This window comes from Aotus nancymaae, unplaced genomic scaffold (assembly GCF_030222135.1).
Source record: "Aotus nancymaae isolate 86718 unplaced genomic scaffold, 86718_ANA_hifiasm-v0.15.2.pri h1tg000051l, whole genome shotgun sequence".
NCBI lineage: Eukaryota > Metazoa > Chordata > Mammalia > Primates > Aotidae > Aotus > Aotus nancymaae.
Window position 1 is genome coordinate 6,376,004 of NW_026988465.1, and position 20,839 is coordinate 6,396,842.

General features: G+C 36.5%; 1 long non-coding RNA gene across 1 annotated transcript in view; it reads right to left on the reverse strand.

The window, feature by feature from the left end:
• Positions 1 to 1,171: 1,171 nt before the first annotated feature.
• Positions 1,172 to 20,839, reverse strand: part of LOC105708741 (uncharacterized) — a 35,318-nt gene continuing 15,650 nt past the window's right edge. Inside the window, exon 3 of the long non-coding RNA XR_001105381.2 lies at positions 1,172 to 1,518. This is a non-coding gene — a long non-coding RNA (uncharacterized LOC105708741). The remainder of the gene's footprint in view (positions 1,519 to 20,839) is intronic.

Genomic DNA, 20,839 nt, shown 5'->3' on the forward strand with positions numbered 1-20,839 from the left:
CATAAGGTTTGCTATATCCATAAGATATAATTGATGAATGGGCTATATTTTTTATATCCTTATTTGTTTCCACTGGATTAATCTAATCCAGAAAACTGTATGTTATATATGCTATCTTAAATGGATTTATCTTTGATCTTTCTTAGTTTCTGCCTTAGGAATGTATTATTTGAGGCACAGATTTTATAATTTTTGTAACTTCATTGTAAATTAATGAATTTAATTACATGAAGGTAAGAATTGCATCTCACAAAGCATGCCATGTACAAAGACAACAGAAAAATGAGAGACTTAGGAAGAGTATTTTCAATATTTAGAATCAATAAAGAACAAAATCTAGATTGTATAAGGAATTCCTATAAACCAACAAGAAAAAGAAAGAAAGGCTTAATGAGAAAATAGGAAAAATATAGGAACAGGGAGAAGAAGGAATCCCAAAACCAAAATAGTACATGAAAACATACAGAAATTCTTTTGCCATTATACATATGCATATTAAAACAGTGAGATTACTTTAAACTTATTAAGATGGCAACAATCAGAAAGCAGGATAATGCTAGTGGTGGAAGGGATATGAGGGTAACAACACCCTATACATTGCCAGCGTCCTTTTGTATAGCATCCAGTAGTAGTTAAATCAAAATTAAATATACTGTAACAGAATGTATATGCCAAATTGTGAAGCAGGTTCATAAAGGGATGAGTGTGCATGTTCACGGCAGCGCTGTTTGTGGTGGTGTTGACTATGAGAAGGAAGAAATATAATTAGACTGTATTTTAATACACATTAAACACATTACAGTAGTTGCATGTAGGAAGGTAAGCATAACAGGGGTGAGAAGTGAAATAAGAAGTAAAAATGGGCCGGGCGCGGTGGCTCAAGCCTGTAATCCCAGCACTTTGGGAGGCCGAGGCGGGTGGATCACGAGGTCAAGAGATCGAGACCATCTTGGTCAACATGGTGAAACCCCGTCTCTACTAATACAAAAAATTAGCTGGGCACGGTGGCGCGTGCCTGTAATCCCAGCTACTCAGGAGGCTGAGGCAGGAGAATTGCCTGAACCCAGGAGGCGGAGATTGCGGTGAGCCGAGATCGCGCCATTGCGCTCCAGCCTGGGTATCAAGAGCGAAACTCCGTCTCAAAAAAAAAAAAAAAAAAAAAAAAAAAAAAGAAGTAAAAATGATTCAAACCAGAGAGGGGTTTTGCACAGGAAATGATGATGAGTTGACATGAATGTATGGGCCTGATCAACTCAGCCATCAGCACAGCAAGGCACAAATATACCAACCAGTGGAAAAGTCCATGGAAAAGTCTGGAGTGAGACAATACTCCTTTCCGAAACTCTACATAATGTCCCCAGGGCTTGTATTCGTTAAAGGTAGATGTGGTGAACGAGAGAACAATTCCATTCTCCAGAACTGCAGTGTAGAAGCTGTGGTTCCTCTGTGGCCAGGTCTGAAAGATGACTAAGTTGAGGTCCCCATGACTACAAAGAGCTTCATTTCATACTTGGCTTCCTATTTAAGGTAAATAAACATTATTTTTATTTAGAAAATTAAATTACTGTTAGTAGCAATGGAAGTAAAATTTTTTATTTTTTTCTATTTTTAAAAAGTATTTTTTCATTTGTTTTCTGTTTATTTACTTTTTCTTAATTATTTTAAGATCAGCTATCCAAGAATATAAAAGTAAATTTTAAAAACTGATTAATCATGAGTTAGTTTTCTTTCCTGATATGGAGCTTTCACTGCAATATTTCATATTTACCCATGATGCAGCCACTTGAATATGCTAATGCCAGGATTTGGTTCATTACTGGACACAGACATGATAGAGAAAAATAATCCCTGCTTTGACAATTAAGAATATGAAGAGATTATTGACTTGTCACCAACGAGTTGTATACTTGGGTCTTAAAAGAGTTTCAGAATTTTAAGTTATTTTCTATGTTCATGACAAATATTTCTCACATTATGTTTAGCATTAGTTATCTGAGAGCATTAGCAGTAACTCTTGTATTACTACTGTGAACCTTTTCATGGAGTTCTTACTTCAGGCTGTGGGTTGGAGGTCAACCTCAGCTCTCAGGGGTCACTCCCAGCTTGATGTGTGGGCCTCCCAACACCGTCACTTCTTCACAGCCTTCAATGGAAATGGTTTTGGAGCATGTCTATGAGCGAGATGAAAACTTCTGCAGTGTAACAATCATGGAAGTGACGCTTCATAGCCTTTGTCATGTTTCCTTAGTAGAAGCAAGTCTCAGTTTCCTTCTGAAACTATTTCAAAAAATACAAAAAGAGGGAATCCTCCCTAACTTATTTTATGAGACCACCATCATCCTGATACCAAAACCTGGCAGAGATACAACTAAAAAAGAAAATACTCCTGATGAACATTAATGCAACAATCTTCAGTAAAATACTGGCAAACCAAATGCAACAGAACATCAAAAAGCTTATCCATCACAATCAAGTACGCTTCATCCTTAGGATGCAAGGCTAGTTGCACATCACAAATCTATAAACCTAATCCTTCACATAAACAGAACCAACGACAAAAACCACATGATTATCTCAATAGCTGCAGAGAAGGCCTTCGACAAAATTCAACAGCTCTTTATGCTAAAAACTCTCAATAAACTAGGTATCGATGGAACGTATCTCAAAACAATAAAAGCTATTTACAACAAACCCACAGCCAATGTCATACTGATTGGGCAAAAACTGGAAGAATTCTCTTTGAAGACTGGCACTAGACAAAGACACCCTCTCTCACAATTCCTATTCAATAGTATTAGTTCTAGCCAGATCAATCAGGCAAGAAAAAGAAATAAAGGGTATTCAATTAGGAAAAGAGGAAGTCAAATTGTCTCTAATTGCAGACAACATGATTGTATATTTAGAAGATTCCATCATCTCAGCCCAAAAACTCCTGAAACTGATAAGTAACTTCAGCAAAGTGTCAGGATATAAAATCAATATGTAAAAATCGAAAGCATTCCTATACACCAATAACAAACTTAAAGAGAGACAAATAATGAGTGAAAGTGAACTCCCATTCACTACTGCTACAAACCGAATAAAATACCTAGGAATACAACTAACAAAGGAATGAAAGACCTCTTCAAGGAGAACTACAAACCACTGCTCAATGAAATAAGAGAGGACACAAACAGATGGAAAAAACATTCAATGCTCATGGTTAGGAAGAATCAATATCATGAAAATGGCCATACTGCCCAAAGCAATTTATAGATTCAATGCTATCCTCATCAAGCTATCATTGACCTTCTTCACAGAACTGGAAAAAATCACCTCAAATTTAATATGAAACCAAAGAAGAGCCCACATAGCCAAGACAATCCGAAGCAAAAAGAACAAAGTTAAAGGCATCATGTTACCTGACTTCAAGCTATACTACAAGGCTACAATAATCAAAACAGCATGGTACTGGTACCAAAACAGAGATATACACCAATGGAAAGGAGCAGAAACCTCGGAAGTAATGCCACACATCTACAACCACCTGATCTTTGACAAACTTGACAAAAACAAGCAACGGGGAAAGGATTCCCTATTTCATAAATGGTGTTGGGAAAACTGGCTCACCATGTGCAGAAAGCTGAAACTGGACCTCTTCCTTACACCTTATAAAAAATTAACTACAGATGGATTAAAGATTTAAACATAAGACATAACGCCATGAAAGCCCTAGAAGAAAACGTAGGCAATACCATTCAGGACATCATAGACATAGGCAAGGACTTCATGACTAAAACACCAAATGCAATGGCAACAAAAGCCAAAATAGATAAATGGGATCTAATTTAACCTAAGAGTTTCTGCACAGCAAAAGATACAATCATTAGAGTGAATCAGCGACCAACAGAATGGGAAAAAACTTTTGCAAGCTACACATCTGACAAAGGGCTAATATCTAGAATCTACAAAGAACTAAAACAAATTTACAAGAAAAAAACAAACAACCCCATCAAAAAGAGGGTGAAGGATATGAACTGACACTTTTCAAAAGAAGACATTTATGTGGCTAACAAACATATGAAAAAATGCTCATCATCACTCGTATTACAGAAATGCAAATCAAAACCACATTGAGATACTATCTCATGCCAGTTAGAATGGTGATCATTAAAAAAATCTGGAGACAACAGATGCTGGAGAGGATGTGGAGAAATAGGAACACTTTTACACTGTTGGTGGGAGTGTAAATTAGTCCAACCATTGTAGAAGACAGTGTGGCAATTCCTCAAGGATCTATAAATAGATAGATTTGACCCAGCAATCCCATTACTGATATATGCAAATGATTATAAATTGTTTTATTATAAAAATATATGCACACATATGTTCATTGCAGCACTGTTAATAGCAAAGACTTGGAACCAACCCAAAGGCCCAACAATGATAGACTGGATAAAGAAAGTGTGGCACATATACATCATGGAATACTATGCAGCCATAAAAAAGGATGAGTTCATGTCATTTACAGGGACATGGATGAAGCTGGAAACCATCATCCTCAGCAAACTGACACAAGGACAGAAAACCAAACACGGCATGTTCTCACATAAGTGGGTGTTGAACAATGAGAACACATGGATACAGGGATGGGAACATCACACACTGGGGTCTGTTAGGGGGTGAGGGGAGGACTAGGGGAGGGATAGCAGTGGGTGGGGAGATTGAGGAGGGATAACATTAGGAGAAATACCTAATGTAGGTGATAGGGGGATGGATGCAGCAAACCACCATGGTATGTGTATACCTATGTAACAATCCTGCATAATCTGCACATGTACCCCAGAATTTAAAGTATAAAAATAATAATAATAAACAAAATGCCTAGCAGTTTGGGAAAAAAGCAATAAATTTTAAATAACCTGTGTGTCAAATGATAAATTTCCACAAAATGAAAACATTTTAAATCAATCATATCATGAACAATTTTAATATTAATAGGTTGACAAATTTAGAATGAAATGGAAAATTCCTAGATAAGAAGTAAACTTCCAAAATTAACAAAAAAGAGAGAATCTGGACCACTCTGTATCAATTAAAGGATTACAAATTTGATCAAAGACATTCCTACAAAGCAGAATCCAAGCTCAGACTGCTTTAACAGCTAATTCTCAAAACACTCAAAAATCACAGGCCAATGTCTCTCATGATCTTATGTACAAAAATCTTAAGATGATAGAAAATAGAATGCAAAGATACGTAAAAATTACAATATATCATGTCCAATTTAGGCTTTTTTCTTTTTTTCCAGGAAGACAAGTTTGGCTTAATATTTGAATATGATGATAATTTATCACATTAATAGAAAAAAAGGTGGAAATTTTATATGGTCATTAAAATAGATCCAGAATAAATGATTATGCTTGACACCCATTCATCGTAGAAATGTTGGGAAACTGGACATAGAAAATAACCTTTCTTATCTGATAGATCTCTCAACAATAAACCCACCTGGAGAGTAATGCCTAATAGTGAAATAGCAAAGTGTTTCTCTAGAGTTCAGGAATTTGACAAGGATATTCACCATTACTACTTCTATTCATATTTTACTAGAGGTGTTACTGAGTGTAATAAGGCAAAGGAAAATGAAAGAAAGATAGGAAAGGAAGTAAAAATGACATGATTCTATACTTTGAATCTACAAATATACTGGCAAAATCGATAAGTGAATTTAGCAAGATCAGATAATAAAAGGTGAATGTAGAAAAAAACAGTAATATTTGTATATACTAGCATAAATAACTAGAAAATGAAACTTTAGAAATATAATTTATGATAATATGGGAAAATGTCAAATATTTAAGCTAAAAAGAATAAATAAGTGCACAAATTTCACAGGGAACATTTCAAAACATTATTGAAAAATTAAATATCTACCTCAATGCAGAAATACAATATTGCAAGGCTTTCAACATTTGTGAAAAAGACATTAAACCCAATAGCACAATAGGTATAAGTTAAAATGCTCATTCTAAATTTATAAATAAATGAAAAGGATTAAAAATAACCAACAGAATCTTGAATAAAAAATGTACAGCTAGAGGACTGACAAATATGAAGTCATGTTAAATTATTGCAATAATGAAAACTGTTGCATTGGTAGAGGGACGAGCAAATTGACAAACAGAAGTCCCTGACACAGACCCACGCATGCCCAGTCGTGGGTTTATGATAAAAGTAAAACTGTAGTATGTATTAGGGAAAGAATCGTCTTTACAAAATTAATGCTGAGTCAATTAGTCATCACATAGGAAAAAAGGTGAATTTGGACCCTTATCTCATACCAAGTACAAAAGCTATTTCCAAATAAATTATAGATCTAAATACAATGCACTTTTAAATGGTATTACTAAAAAGGTAAATAGTATCTCCATGACATATGGTTAGCAAGAATTTGGCAAACAGGACACAAAAGAATTTCATTCTGAATATATGAGACATTGGACTACGTAAAAGATTTTTTTCCAAAGACACTATTAAAAGAATGAAAATTCAAGCTATAGAGAGGGAAAATATATTTGAAATGCTTATACCCAACAAGGATTCATATTCTGAATAGAACAAAAATTCCTGTAAGTCAAGAGGAAAAAGACATTCAACCCAATAGCACAATAGGCAAAACACCTGAAGAGGCAGTTTTACTTGGAAATAAATATATTTTTAAAATCTCAATTTTATTAGCTTCAACAGAAAACACAAATTCAAGACTCAGTGTGATTCTAATACAAAACATCAGAATGGTTAAAATGAGAAATTCATTATTATCAATGCTGGTGAGAATGTGGAGCAATGGGAACTCTCGTGAATTGAAAAGAGAAGTATAAATTGGTAAATACACTTAGGAAAAAATTGGGCAGTATCTGCTAAAAGTGAATAGAAATGCCAGCAATTTTACTCCTACATATATATCGTATGTATCTTCACCAAAAAGACATTTATATAATATCTCACAGCAGCAATATCATGATTAGCTCGAAATGGAAACACATCAAAATTAGAACAGATTAAAAAATTACTGTATACTCCTGCAAGGAAACACTACAGAGCATTTCGAAAGAAGACCTACTGCTATATGTGACAGTATGGATGCACCCCCAAAATTCATATTGAGCAAAAGAGGCCAGAGAATATTACACATAATGAATTATTCCATTTATGTAAAGTTCGTAAAATAGGCAATAGCAATTTATGGTGTTAGAACTCAGGATAGTGGTTCCCGTTGGGGAAAACATAGAGTCCCGAGGAGGCTTAAGGAGAACTTCTGAGTATGTTCTATTCTTTGCCTGGCTGCTGGCTGCAAGGTGTGTTTACTTTGTGATATTTCACTCATCTGTAGAGTTGTGATTTATGTACATTTCCGTGTTTGTTATACTTCAGTTGTACATAAAGAATGGGTAAGAAGGTTTTTTAAATGATTCCCCAAGTGGTGATTAAAAACACAGCACCCCACAGTAGAACTGGGTGTGTGTATGTGTTTGTGCAAAACACTATTGTCCCTACTAGTTTCTTTCCAGCTACAAAACTCCCGCTTTTTAATTGTCCCACAATAAATGTCTCCAAACTCTGCAATACAAAAAACAAACAAAAAACCTCATTAATATGAAATGCAATCACGATTGCGGAATGTAATGACACTTTATGTGTGATGTGTGTGTATGGTATATATGATGTGTGTTCTTTGTGTGTGTTGAGTGTGAACTTCTAAAATCAAGGGAGTAGATAGAAGGTTATTAGAGTATCATTTTTTTACTATTGAGCATGACAGCAATAGCTAATTATAATGTGTAAGTAACTTAAAGAGAGTGCAAATTTAATAATCTAATATTTGGCACCTTAATTATGGTATGTAATTCAAAATTATTCAATTATTAAGCAATAAAACTGGGTCTTGAAGTGATGAAGAAAAGTAGGAATGGTTGAAGTTATATAGTTATCTTTATGACTCTCTGTTCCTCATTTTTATAAGGCCATTAATATTTTTGTTGCATTCTATAGAATATTTATTTTAAAGAGTTAAAGTATTTTATGCATAAATCTCAAAATCTCATCACATTTATGCATTTATAAGTCCAAGGTTGTATATGTTTCTTTTTGATGAAAAAAATGATTCATAGAACAATTCAGTCTTAGGTTACTGAAGAATTAATAGAGAGTAGATTTAATTCTTTTAGTTTTCATTCTGCTATTGTACTAACTCACATAATTAGTTTAGTTTTCAGAATTCAAGTTATAAGTTTATGGTAAGTGGTGACTATAACATTAGGGGTATATTTTCAAAATAGTTTGTAAACCTATTGAAGTAGAATTAGGTTTTTGAAATTTAAAGAACTATTATTGTTTATGTTGGAAAAGCATGAAGAAAAATTAGAATTCAGGGTAATACCTCATTTCAGAGATCACATTTGTAGACCAAAGTTCCCTGGGAAAAGAATTTAAAGAATCACAACCTTCATTGCTTATGCAAAACAATGTCTTAATTTTCAACCCGTGATTTATCTTGATGTAAGTTACATCAAATCTCATAAAACAAATAGCTCTTTCAAATGCTGTATCATTAATAAGGAATTTTACTAACTAAATTATCTACTTCACAAGACTAAAAAAAGAAGTGGAAAATGTAAGATTTTGACTGTAAATGTTCAGAGATTCGTGAGAACACTTGGCGCCCATTTGTCCCATTGTACTTCCTTGTTTCCTTTCAATAGCAAATTTCTTGCCCCATTGCTAGATTTTCACCTCACAAATCTCTTACATTTGTCTGGAAGCTGTCAGCCTCCTATCCAAAAGAACATTATAATGTTTTCTTTTTACCACCTAATTATTATTCTGTTAGACAATGTATTTACTCCAAAGTGGTTTGGTGTAATTGATTGGGTTGTTCTATGTCAGGACAAGCACAGATGCAGGGCCAGTGCAGTCTGTTAAACTTGGAGACAGGGCTGAGACAAAGGCCTTGCTCCCGTCTCTAAAAGGCAAGAGGCTGCCAGTGCTTCTGTGCTGGCAAGACAAAACCTTCTTGTGGTGGGTGGTCCATGGGGAGGTAATTGGAGATCTGCAGTATGTCCACTACAATCAACAGAAGGGTACAATAGCTGTTCTGTAGGGAATCCAGGGAAAAGAATTTGTTTAAATAAAATTGCAAGCTTGTCAGAGCAGGAAAGCCATTCTCAAATGATCTGTGCATCGTCTCAGGGAATGCAGATTGGGAATCATTTATTCTCAGGCTAAAGCACTGATGATACAAAGAAAAGTTTAACTTAAACAGTGTAATAGAGAATTAAACTCATGCATCGTTACTGTCTGCGTGTTAGTGGCATACAACAAACTCTTCTAGGAGGTACTTCAAAGTGGAAGTGTTTACACATGGGAAGTTTGAATCTTAAACTGTGCCCCTAACACGAAAATGGTCAAATGGTTCTTAGCTATTTATTTTATACTGCAATGCCTAATCTGAGTATTAAGGACAGGAAGCACCCATTATAAGGAGTGCTTATGGAATAAAATTGTCAGTGGTGTCTAGTAAAGTTTTATTAATAAATTAAGTAGCGTGTGCCTCTGTTGATTATTCCTGGGTGTGATTTACCAACAACATGGTACTGTAGACATGGAAATTATTAGAGGCCCCTGGGCTCAATACCCTAAAGAAATTAAGTCATGGATAAACCAAATTACATCTTGAGAACATAGGAATGTAAATCATGGCCCAGGGCAAAGCCCTCCAAGTCATTAGGTTAATGGTGTTCACTGTCACCCAGTGATTCTTCACTTGGATGTTATGAAGAACAGGAAAGGCCACCGAAAGCATGATGCATAAGAACAGAAGTTTTGTCGAAAGGAAACTATTTCTTCTAAGACAGCAGAGTCAATGCCTTAACCTAAAACCCTTTCCTTTTATATTCTTTTCTTTCCTTTTCATTTCGTTCTAGTGTTTGCAGAGTGTTTATAGTTTCATGGGAGAGCAGGACCATTTCCCATTGTGTTTATTTAAGCCTCCCATGAAAAAAGGAACTAAAAGTAAAGAAAAATTTGGAACAAAGGAAACTTTTTAATATTCCCTATCTCTAATTTCTGTGGATACACCAAGTCTTGTTTTGAAAAACATACCTAAAGAAAAACATTCTCTATTTTGCTTTGAAGTAAGGTGGTCTTCCTATAGGTAGTATAAATAGGAGGCTGTAAACTCATGCCAGCCTAGTGGGTCCCAGTTTGCTCTGGATGTAATTACGTGATCGGGTTGCTTTCCCCAAGCCAACATGTTGCTCTCCACAAGAAATACTGTAACTAGGAAAAACAAATAGCTGTGTAAACACCTGTATGTAAAGGAGCTTATGAAAAGTTCACGTAGTAGAAAAGCTGCTGTCTTTCCAATATTTATTAGAAACTTGTTCGGAACAACTTTCTCCATCCACAGATCCCTTCTGTTATGAAAGAACAAGCAAGGCAGGAAGGTCTGTGATATCTTTTACTTGTGATCTGCGGTAACACTTCTCTTCCAGGACTGAATGTCCCCTAAGCAGAACAGGACAGCTGCCTTAAACTGTGAACAAAAGCTGCTCATTAAGTTGGAGGTTTCTGGGTGAACTGTCAGTAAACATTTTAAGAAACCGTTATCCTCACATTTGATTTTGATAAAGAATTGACTTCCAGAATTGTTGTGGAAACTTTTCTATTGATCATAAAGGGATGCATTTTGTTACAAGTGGAAGAGAGAAAAACCTCCCTCAGCCTAGACACTCAGATCTGACTCTCTAGGATCAACATTTAATCAATGTTATGTAATGACTATTAAAATTAGGAAATAGAGAATAAGATAACCAATTTAACTAAGCCAAGAATGATGGCTTCTTCTTCTTATAGGAAACCACTTAGATACCACATGAATATGGAAAATTAAAGAAAATATGACATGATATTTACATTAAAAATATATTTTAATGTTTTAGTGATCAAATTTCAAGTCCCAATTGAAGAATGAAAAGCAATGTTAAATTTATGGCTGAATTCAAAAGTGGTATTAGCTTCAGTTTGAGTAAGAACATGACAATGGGCTATTTGCAAAATCACGTTATTCCTAATCTCCAAACTTACTCAGTATAAATTGATGTTACTTACAGATTTAACTCATAGAATAAGGAAATGGCCTAAAAATTAACATCACAATTTTTCTAGCCTCTATTCCATTTACATTCCCTTCGGAAAGTAAAGCTAGATGGAGATACCGCTTTCTGTTCGTAGTTTTGGAATGTTAACTTTTACTTTCACTCTATAACTTCGTGTACAGTAATCTTCCTACGCTGCACATGACAGTTTGTATTTTAGGCAGCATTCTGTGACGAGTAAGAATGATTTGCTTTTCTTAGAGAAGAACACTTCCCATAGAGGCCCATGTGCCACGGGAAGATAACATTTTCCAGGGGCAGACTTTCAAAGTGCAAAGCTCTAGGCAAAATTGCCTTGGAGTCCCTTTGAGATCTTGGGGAGAGAGATAACCCACACGAAGGGGGATGCCCCTTCAGCCAAGCAAGATGCTAGCATGGACAAAAGAGAAGCACAGCGTCTCCCGTAGGTCTAAACACAGAGCTGCTGGAGTGGGAGGCTCCAGACAACCATCCGTGTCTGGGGTCCAAATCCAGCGAGGTCCCTGATCTTTTGGTAAATATTATTGTGCTCGCCTGTCTTTGTGGCTTTGAGGCACGCATTTCTGTAAAAGCCATATAGCTTGAAAACGAGGACTTAGTAGCACACACTGTCTATGTTGCATCTTCCACTCTGTCTAAGGATGTCTGCGGAACAATAGAGGAGGAAGTCGAGCACCAGGGCGGTATTTGATGTGGGCTTCGCTGCTGCTGATTACTGGCATGGGGAGCCCTGCTCTCCCCGTTGTGACTCACCAGTGCCCTTTGATTAAATGCAGACGAGGATTTAGTTACCACAACATGCATCAGCTTTGTTGAACTTCCTCCTTGTCTCACTTCCTGCTTCGGAAATGAATTCTCCCAGTCCATAGTCATTCTATCAGGCCCGTCATAAACTCTTAACTGAAGAGAGAGAGAAAGGGTTGTACTTTGTGATACCCACGGGCAGCTCAGAAATGGAATTCAGGGCTGTTCATCCCAAGACCGTGGTCTTGTCAGTACTCAGATTTGACAAGCACAGTGAACCACAGACAATGAAGAAGAACCCAGAAATATAGCAGGGTCTACTTTGATGAAAAGTTCACCCCCGCCTTGCAGTCTTGAAAGGTCTTAGCTTTCATTTGCTTTTATATGTTGTCTGACTCTACCAGAATCACTGTCTACAACGAGATTGTGATGTTCTGGGTGGTTCACAAGGACGGAAACACGTTTGCCTCAGTCAAAACAGACAAGGGTATCAGTATGTCTGGGTTGCATAATTGAATAAATTCCAGTACTGTGCCTCTCAGATTTTCTTTAAAATGATTAAACTTTATTTTCTTTAAAAAGTGTCACCAGGACGTATCAATTCAAGAATATCTGCTTTAAGGTTGCCTTCTGCCATAGAATCATAGAATTAAGAGCCAACAGGCAACCTGTAACGCATGTTTAATTTCCTTCCAAATGATACAATAACTTCTAGAGTAGGTGCTACTCAGCAATGGCGCTCATGGTTGGAAAGCTGCTTATTTTATGGAATTTAAATCTACTTCCTTGTAATTTCTACTCTTTGGTTCTAGTTCTGTCTCCTGGTGAAAGGGCAAAAACAACAACACAACGAAAACAATACCAAATAAGATCTCAAGTAGTATTGTTTCTCTTCACCAAACTAGAGAAGGTACTAGCAGAATGCTCCTGCAATGTTCTTCTGTTTGTTAGTGTGGGAGCAGTTGAGAGATGCCCTCTTTCCTCAGGACACACGATGTGTTGTAATAGCTGTAGTCCTGATGTCCCATCCCCATCAGGACTCCCTGTGGAGGGGAAGAGCATGCACAACTTATTAGCCACTGACTTCCAGTTACAGAACTTCCCACAAGTCATATAACACTTCAAGAGACAGCAAGTTTTAGGTAACACATTAAGATGTCTATCACTTTATTACTCAGCAGGAATAATGCTATTTTCCTGGTGAGACAAATAGAATGTTGACTTGGGAAACTTTCAGATTCTTCAGACAGCCATTGTCTATCCCTTTTTGCCTTTTGGTTTGGGGAGCAGGTAGCCTGAGTTGAAACTCTAATTCTGTCATTGAGTTATGTAAATGCAAGTGAGTAAATTCAACTCTCTGAAATTTAGTGTTTATCGATAAAGTGGAAAAAAGACTTAACTACAGCATTAAAAGAGAATTCCATGAGGTAAATAGTAGACAGTGCTTAGTATCACATTTGGCATTATTTCATATTCATTCAATTCAATCCTATTCTAATATAACTGAAATGTCCCCATGCAGGACAGTTTGTAATGAGAAGAAGAATAATCCTACATAAAACTCCCCAAATCTCTGTTCAATTTAATTCAATTCAACCAGAATGTATTGAGCACCTACTATGTGCCATGCTCACTGACACAGTGATGACAACATGAGCTACATTGTATTGAGTACTTACTCTGCTTCAGGGACTCACTAAGAGTTTCATAACCTTATATACTTTGATTCTTACAACAATGTGAGGAGAGAGGGGTGTTATTCAAGATGTTTCACAAATAGCATAGCTCTGCCAGTACTACACTGCCAGTATGGGGAGCTCAAACGGCCTATTTTACAGAAGAGAAAATTAAGGATTTGAGATATTAAAGGAGCTCATCTTTGCTAGCAAGTGGCCAGTCTTTTAGGGCTGTCTCATGAGACTGTAGTTCATGGGCTACCATCGTGAATCAAGGTAAGCCCTTCCCATTGGGGTGGCTCTCAGTTCTGATTCTCTTGCTTGTGGTTCTGTTGCATAACATGTGAATATAGTTTTCATGATCAGTGCATCCAGAAAGCTTTGTGTCAGATATTCCAAGCCACTGGTTTCTCAGGCAGAAATATTTATTGCCTCCTCTTTTCATTGCCATTAAAGGCTCAGGCTCAGGATGCTTTCTAACACCTGTTAATATTAATACAATTTCAGTAGTAGCTTTAAGGAATGCCAGTTCTGGGCAGTGGGGGTCCCCAGACCCACACCAGCGATGCTCTCGTCTTCCTGCAGAGATTCTGTCAGTGCCTCAGGAATGTTCCCAGAGTTCTGTCCCTTCTTTTTCTGCTCAGATTTTTTTGTCTAAAAGTATTTTCCTAGGCCAGAGCTAGACTCTATATAGAGTACAGAGGAAGGGACAAGGTATGACCTTATTCCCACCACTTAAGTCTGAGAGCACAGGCACAGAGGGCAGTTTGTCACAAATCTGAGTGTGGCCAAGCTACATTCATGAACGATAAATATGCTTCATATTGCCTCACGTTCCCATTCCCATCCCAAGTATGAGGCTGGCTATGTTCACTGCAAATGAAAATGGCTTATTTATAGGGAGGAAGATGGGAGTGGAAGGGCAGATTTTAGGGGGTTGGAAATCATATTAATAAATAAGCTGAGAAACATTTGACTTGGGTAAATGCTCAGGTGGAATTTGGACACCGAGAATCATGCATTCATCTGTGTGTAAGAAATAAGAGTAAAGGGTAATAATACAGCTTAATCCCCCAAAATATGATCCACAGAGCATCCTATGTATATGCAGCAGGAGTGTGTGTGCATGCTCTCAGATTTCTACGAATGACTTTGAGCCTTGTGATCTGTTGCCTTATTAACTTCTGTAGCCTATCAAGCCACAGTCTAGTATTAAGAAAAACAGTCCTCTGCCTGGTCCAAAGATGCCAATGTGGATAGTTTGTCAACCTTGACATGTGATGTGACCCTCACAGCTACCACATTTCTGAAGCCATCAGAAAAACCACACTTAAAAGTTAAAATATCGCATGTATCATACGTTTTTAAAAGTCAGAGAACAAGCATATATAAAATAAGAAGATGAATCAATCCACTAATCACCATTTTAATCTCATAGTCAAGTTGGCTTTATATGTATTTTGCCTTCATCGTTTCTTAGGAGTAGCTTCTCCTTGTACATCTGCTAATTGCCTCTTAATTAAGCGATCTTATTTATAATACTAAAGAAACTCAGTAGAGACAAAAATGAGAATCACATCTTAAGCAATTAGACATAAGGTCAAAAATAAAGGCTTACTGTAAGATGGCATTATCATCATCCAAGTGCCTCTTGCCTACAGTGTGCTGTGACAAAGTAAAATCTATTTCAGCTGTTATATGGCAATAGCCGTTATTTATGAAACATAAAAAGATACTGAAATACAAAAGGGCTTGAAAAGACCAGGGTAAGATCAGATAAAAAAATGAGAAGGAAACAGGCATCCTGGGATGGTAACTACCCTGCCATGTACTGACAGGAAGGTTGTATATTTTTAGAATATACTGAAAGGAACGGTGCTTTTACTTAGGTTTTTATGGTTTACCACGAGATGCAATTTTCTGGCCTTATATGCAGTTGTAACAAAAGTCAGAGACGTTTTATGATAGCTGCCACAGTTCATAAATGATGGGATACACTAAAATATTTATAGAACTGTAAAATCTTGATTTCTCTCTGGTTTAGCAGATGGGGCCCTAAAACCAGTTCCCGGATTGTCACATTTCTTCACCCTTTGATGACAAAAAAGCTTGTTGTCAGATTTCTACTTTGGAGAACAAGTTCACTGGTGTGAACAAGGTCACACTGTCACTCAATTATCTGTATTTGAATAATGCCAATTAAGAGAGATCTGTACAGAAATTATAATTACTCCAGACGTACTTCTTGGCATGAGACCCTGGGTTAGTATAGATAAGATCTCCTCTGATGTGCTTTTTGCTCATTCTTTTGTCTTCATTTCTGGAAAAATTTACCTATAAACCTGTATCACCCACAGAAATAAATACCACACCAATATTAAGACTAGTCTGTTCATGTGGCTGAAGGAATTTCTGTTGTTATATGGTGTGTGTGTGTGTTTTAAAATGTTCTCTAAGATAAAATTATCTTTCTGTGTGAGGTTACCCAAACTTGAGCATTCTTTACAATTAATTTTATTATTATAATATTATTATTATCTTTGGATCTGAACTCCTGCTCTGTCACCCAGGCTAGAGTACAGTGGTGCCATCATAGGTCACTGGAGCCTTGAATTCCTGAGCTCAAGTGATCCTCTTGCCTCAGCCTCCTAAGTAGCCAAGACTACAGGCATGTACCACTGTGCCCAAATAGAGTATTTAAAATGAAAAAAAAAAAAAAAAAAAAAAAAGACTATGTTGGATGGTGATGAAGGTAAGAAATCCACATTGATGGATTGATAATGGGATTTTTCTGATTGAAATTCAATCAAGAAAAGAAACACAAATACTTGTAAAAATAGGTTTATATGGCAGTTATTCAGGAAGCATCATAGAAAAGGCAATCTCAAAATTTTAAGCAAATAGATGAAGCGATTAGTAGGTAGGTAGATGATCAACGGACTGCTAAAGACATATTTGCTAGTCACAGAATATTTGCGATGCTTTCCTCCTTGTACTCATGTTGTTTGCAGAGTTCTCTATTTTTAAAAACAAACAAACAAAAAGACGTATTTGCTTACATGTAGTTTGTACACACGGTTTGCAAATTTTCTATTTTCTGATGAATAATGCTGCTAAAATTAAGTAGATAAGATATCTAATTAAAATCTGTACACTGATGGTGATCCTTTTATTTATAGCAAAAAATGATGTCTCTTCCAATGCCTCTATTTTTCATTATATACTTAAGAAGAAATGCATTTGAAATAAAAATATTAAAATATGTATGTATAGATGAAATAGTAGTAAAATTTTTTTATCCAGTTGTGCTGAATATTAAAGAGAAACATAAAAAGTTTCAGAATCTCAGAGTAGACAGAGCTGGAGAAATCTGTAATTCAACAAACTCCCAGGGTGATAAAGATGATTTACTAACTTTGTGAACCTAAAGCCATCTCTTGCCCCATGACCTTGAGGAGACACTAGCACAGCCCACAAATTAGATGCAGAGATGATCAATATCTTATTTTAAATCTAGCTTTCCGGGATATTAACGCCATATTGCATAACTAGCTTATTTTTTATAGCAATTTCACCCAGTGCTATTATTTAAGCATAGTTTAAGATAAATGAAGAAGTATGTTTCTTTTGGTAAGAAATTACATTGGCTATAATTACATTGATATAATTAAGATAATATTTTGGAATACTCTCCTGACCTACTTGGGTTTGTTTCTGGATGCACCCAAGTGTTCTAGTGTTCTGCCATCTGTTTGAATTATGCAGGTGGAGAGCCTATCTGTGTCCTGTACAGTGCCAAAGGTAGCTGGGTTGGCCCACCCTGCATAGTCACCTCCACCCAAATTCACACTTTCATCAGGACACCCAGATATGTGTAATATAAAAATGCTGTGCTGGCTATACAAACACAGCTTCAACTTAAATTATATAGCAGGCTGGGCACAATGGCTCACACCTGTAATCTCAGCACTTTGGGAGGGCGAGGCAGGCAAATCACCTGAGGTCAGGAATTCGAGACCAGTCTGGCCAACATAGTAAAACCCCGTCTCTATTGAAAATACAAAAAAAAAAAAAAAAAATTAGCTGGGCATGGTGGGGGTCTCCTATAATCCCAGATGCCTGGAAGGCCGAGACAAGAGAGTCACTTGAATCTGGGAGGCTGAGGTTGCAGTGAGCCGAGATCACGCCATTGTAGTCCAGCCTGGCTGACAAGAGTGAAACTTTATCGCAATCAATCAATCAATCAATATATCATGTAGCCACCCTCTAACCAGATTGCTGCCTTTACACTTACTTTGCTTCTTGCCCTTCTCATTATTTCCTCTGGTTCTCTATGAAGACTCTTGTAAGCTTTTCTCCATTTTTTACAGAATATTTTCTTGTACAAGGCATACAGAATTGTATCCGTGATATAGGATTTTTATAGGGGTACATAAGAAATAGCAATACATCTCAATCTGATTCAAATCAAATTCAGTTGAATTCAGTTTAGTAAATATTTATTGAGCCTTTGCTATGTGTTGGGTTCTGGGCTACCTACTGAGGATGTAAAGAAATATGAGAGATGGTTCTTACTTTCATGGAGCTTTGCTTAAATTTCTATGATACAGGTGAGGTGTGCATGGGTCATATTTGAATAAAGATAATCCTTAACTGGGAGAGAATGTGGCATATTCTATAATGGTGATATCTCTCCAGTGCTTTTGCAGAGGAGAAATTATTGATTTTAACCACAGAAAGCCATATGAAGGAACAAATACAGGAGTGGTTTCAAACCAAAGGTATAAAGTAAAAAAAAGTTATGGGATTGGGAGAATTAAAGGTGAGCCTTGGAACTACCCAAGCCTCTGTTCTGGATAGAACATGGCTTATTTTTTAGTGCGGATGAAAGTGGAATTAAGTTCACAGCATAAATTCCATTGATCCTCATTATTCAAGGATTCTACATTTGCAAATTCGCCTTCTCCTTAATATTTATTTGTAACCCCACAATCAATGCCATTGCAATGCTTCCACCATGATTTATGAACATGTTCACCCCAGTCCACCTCTGCATATCCTTCCAGTTGACATGCAACAACATGGCACTCTGCCTTCTCTCAGTTCTCTGGTGTAAACGAGTGTCCTTTTAGCACTGTATTTAATGCCGCCTTGTTTCTTTCATTTTTGGGTTTTTTGTTGGTGTTGTGCTGTTTAGAATGGTTTCAGAGCACTGGTAGTGTTAAGTGCGCTCCAGTGGTCCTCAGGCAAGAGGCTGCAATGTGCCCTATGAAGAAAATACATGCCAGGTGCTTCATTCAAGCATAGTTGTCATGTTGATTGCCATGAGTTTAATATCATTATTAAATGAATCAGTATATATAAAATAAGGTATATTTACAGGGAAACACACATAAAACAAGGTTTTATGTTGTTTGGTTGACAAAAATGCTGTTAGTTTCATAGGAAACTAACCCCATATTTCTTCTAGGAACAGTGGATCACTATTCACTAATTCAGTGTTTGTGGTGACTTTTTAAACACATCTACAATGAATAGTGAGAATCAGTTCTACCTAATGAGAAGCTAAGTATTGAGGGCTTCATTTTCTAAGCAGTGAAGACTGCTGGAGAATTTTCAGCTAAGAGACAAGTTAGGAAAACAGGTGGTCTATTTTTTTTTAAAATGTGTGTAAGTGTCTGGCTTATTTCACTTAGCATAATGTCCCCAGCTCCGTCCATGTTGTGCCAAAAGTCAGGATTGTCTCCTTTTTTAAGGCTGAATAATATTACACACACACACACACACACACACACGCGCGCGCGCGCGCATATATATACACACCACTGTTTTTAGCCATTTGTCCATTGGTTGGCAAACACCTGGGTTGTTTCCATAGCTTAGTTATTGTGGATAATGCTTCAATGAACATGGCTGCGCAGAGATATTTACAAGGTAGTGATTTTATTTTCTTTGGATATAGACCCAGAAGAGGGATGGGTGGGTCATAACACAGCTCTATTTTTAATTTCTTTAAGAATTTTCATATTGTATTAAGAATTTTTGTTAAATAAGTAGATCTCAGGTGTTCTTATTACGTGCAAAAAAGCAACTATGTGAGATGATAGACCGGCTAATCTGCCTCACTATAGTAATCATTGTATTATCTCTCTCTGTATATAGGTATGTATACATATGCATATTTGTACTATCTCTCTCTGTATATATATGTGTGTGTATATATGTATCCAGTAATATTATGTTGTAAAACTGAAATATACACAAAACATTTATTTTAAAAGAAAGAAAAGCATGTATTCAAAACAGAATTCCTCTAAAATACAATGGAGGGGAAGGGAAGAAATAATTAGACCAAGGAAGAAGCAGTAGAAAATGATTGCAGTGAATACAAAGGCAATCCTTATAATAAACTCAATAAATGCATATTTGGGACCTGGATATTGACTGTGTCCAGAGATACTCCGCATTTTGGAAGCAGTTCGATGCGATACCAAACACTTTTCCCCCCAGGATTGTAATGTCCTGGGCAATGATGATTTACAGTTTTGCTCAAAGATTAAATTGTAAGGTGATCTGAACGTATCTACATGTGGAGAATTTGAATTAAGAGACACAGAAGGCCTTTTAGAAAGTTAAAAGGCCACACATTCCGAAGGATCAGTGGAAAGACAAGAGGAGAAAATTGTGACAAGTGGTGAAGATATTCCAGGACCATCTTGCAGAGCCGAGCACTTCACTCATACCTGCAAGAGGGCCGAGGACACCACAGAGATGTTGATGTAAATATTTTCTCGATGAACTCACATGATACAGTTAGAGGCTGTGCAACATACTTGAAGAAAATAATGATAGTTCATTATTTGGAAATATAATTCCTGGACCTTTTATTTATTATCTACAAAGTTCAAATGAATTAACAGTTCAAACCAAGGCCTCCCTTTGGTTTAAATTTCTCTACTACTTGTGAGATTTGAGTTGATCTCTCGTAATCTACTTGAGTCCAAGCTTTATAGTGTGAGGACCTGTAGTTTTATTTTAAATAGGACCTTTAGTCCTAATTCCAATAACTAGCTGGCCCATCTTGCTTAATCATTTAACCTGTCTGTACTATAGAAGTAAAAGCACCTATGCAACAATCCTGCATGTTCTTCACATGTACCCCAAAACCTAAAACACAATAAAAAAATATATATATAAAAGAAGTAAAAGTGATTCTAAAAATTCCTTTACTTGCCACTACAA